Source organism: Colobus angolensis, unplaced genomic scaffold (assembly GCF_000951035.1).
Source record: "Colobus angolensis palliatus isolate OR3802 unplaced genomic scaffold, Cang.pa_1.0 Scaffold78, whole genome shotgun sequence".
Classification (NCBI taxonomy): domain Eukaryota; kingdom Metazoa; phylum Chordata; class Mammalia; order Primates; family Cercopithecidae; genus Colobus; species Colobus angolensis.
Genome location: NW_012121598.1, coordinates 7,813,588 through 7,815,691, shown reverse-complemented (window position 1 = coordinate 7,815,691; position 2,104 = coordinate 7,813,588). Strand labels below are relative to the sequence as shown.

General features: G+C 45.8%; 1 pseudogene across 1 annotated transcript; it reads right to left on the bottom strand.

Moving 5' to 3' along the window:
• Positions 1 to 1,113: 1,113 nt before the first annotated feature.
• LOC105502230 lies at positions 1,114 to 1,832 on the bottom strand (annotated as a pseudogene). The gene has a single exon (XR_001000305.1). The product of XR_001000305.1 is annotated as an elongation factor 1-beta pseudogene (transcript).
• Between the last annotated feature and the right edge of the window lie 272 nt (positions 1,833 to 2,104).

Sequence of the window (2,104 nt, the reverse complement as noted above, 5' to 3'; positions counted from 1 at the left end):
CATAAAAGGAATAGAAACATTTGTTTGTATGTATACTTTCTTTCTTCCATCCTTAAGTATGGAATGTGAGGTATGGAGTTGTGGCAGTCAAATTGTAATTATAAGGCAACAAGCCTCAGAATGAAAAGCTAACAAGCTAAGAAGGTAGAGCAGAAAGAAAAGACAGAATCTGAGTTCTTTTTGAGACAGTTTCATTCTATAGCCCAGGCTGGAGTGCAGTGGCACAGTCTCAGCTCACTGCCACCTCCCCCTCTCAGGTTCAAGCGATTCTCACGCCTCAGCCACCTGTGTATCTGGGATTACAGGTGCAGGCAACCACGCCGGCTAATTTTGTATTTTCAGTAGAGTCAGGGTTTCACCATGTTGGCCAGGCTGCTGTTGAACTCCTGACCTCAAGAGATCCACCCTCCTTGGCCTCCCAAATTGCTGGAAATAAAGCATGAGCCACTGCATCTGGCCAAGGAACTGAATATTTTTTTTTTTTTTTTTTGAGAAAAGGTCTCACTCTGTTGCCCAGGCTGGAGTACGATGGCGCGATCTTGGCTAACTGCAACCTCCGCCTCCTAGGTTCAAGTGATTCCCACACCTCAGCCACCTGAGTAGCTGGGATTATAGGCGTGTGCCACCATGCCCAGCTAATTTTCATATTATTTTTTTGAGACAGAGACAGAGTCTTGCTCTGTTGCCCAGGCTGGAGTGCAGTGGCGCAATCTCGGCTCACTGCAAGCTCCGCCTCCCAGGTTCAAGCCATTCTCCTGCCTCAGCCTCCCGAGTAGCTAGGACTACAGACGCCTGCCACCACACCCGGCTAATTTTTTGTATTTTTACTAGAGACGGGGTTTCACTGATTTAGCCAGGATGGTCTTGATCTCCTGACCTTGTGATCTGCCTGCCTTGGCCTCCCAAAGTGCTGGGATTACAGGCGTGACCCACCGTGTCCAGCCTAATTTTCATATTTTTTAGTAGAGAGAGGGTTTTGCCATGTTGGCCAGGCTGGTCTCAAACTCCTGACCTTAAGAGATCTGCCTGCCTCGGCCTCCCAAAGTGATGGGATTACAGGTATGAGTCACTGCACCCAGCCAAGAGTCTGAGATCTTTTTTTTTTTTTTTTTAAATCTTTCAAGCTTTTATTTAAATGTCATGATCCAGGATGGATTTTAGATCTTGTTGAAAGCAGCCACATCCATGGACTGCACATAGTCCTCAAATGCAGTGATCTGCTCCTCTAGCATATCTGTTCCAACTTTATCATCTTCAACTACACACTGTATTTGAAGTTTCTTAATTCCGTATCCCACTGGAACTAGTTTAGATAAGCCCCAGACTAAGCCGTCTGCTTGAATGCTTCTGACGCTCTCTAATTTCGCCATATCTGCCTCATCATCCCAAGGTTTCACATCTTGTAAGATGGTAGACTTGGAAACAAGTGCAGGTTTTTTTGGCTTTCTTTGATTCATATTGTGCAAGACGTTCTTCCCTTAGCTTCTTTGCTTCTTCACTTTCCTCCTCCTCATCAGATCGAGAGAGCTTAATGTCATCATCTTTACTATCTGTGTAGCTCCACTTCCTGTAGTGTCTTCCACATCTGCAGGACCATACTTGCCCAAAGCTTTCTTCACTCCTGGCAGGCTGGCCTTTTCCTTTTCGTAAGACTTGATGTGATTATACCAATGTAGGGCATGACACAAGTCGGCAGGCAGTGGGCCAGGCACTGCTTTAAATACTGCCACATCTGTTTGTGATGGCACATACCCCTTGATGTAGCTCTTGTCTTCCAGGTAATCATTGAGCACCTGGAAGCCAGCGGGGCTTTTCAGGTCTGCAAAACCCATGGCGTTGGCTGTATCTGAGAGTTCTCCATGTACGAATTGGGGACCCTGAATTAAGTGGCCCACAGATGGTCCTTGGACCTTTCACTGCATTTGGAAATAAATTAATAAAATAGGCCTGTCTTAAATTCATACCTCTACAGCTCCCAAAGATGATGGGAACTGCCGAGTCTGAGTTCTTAACAACATTTTTGAGCTGCCAGAATAGCCCTGAGGTAACCTTTGGACTTCTTGTTAAGGATACAAACTCCTAAGAGTCTAAGCTACCTGTCAGA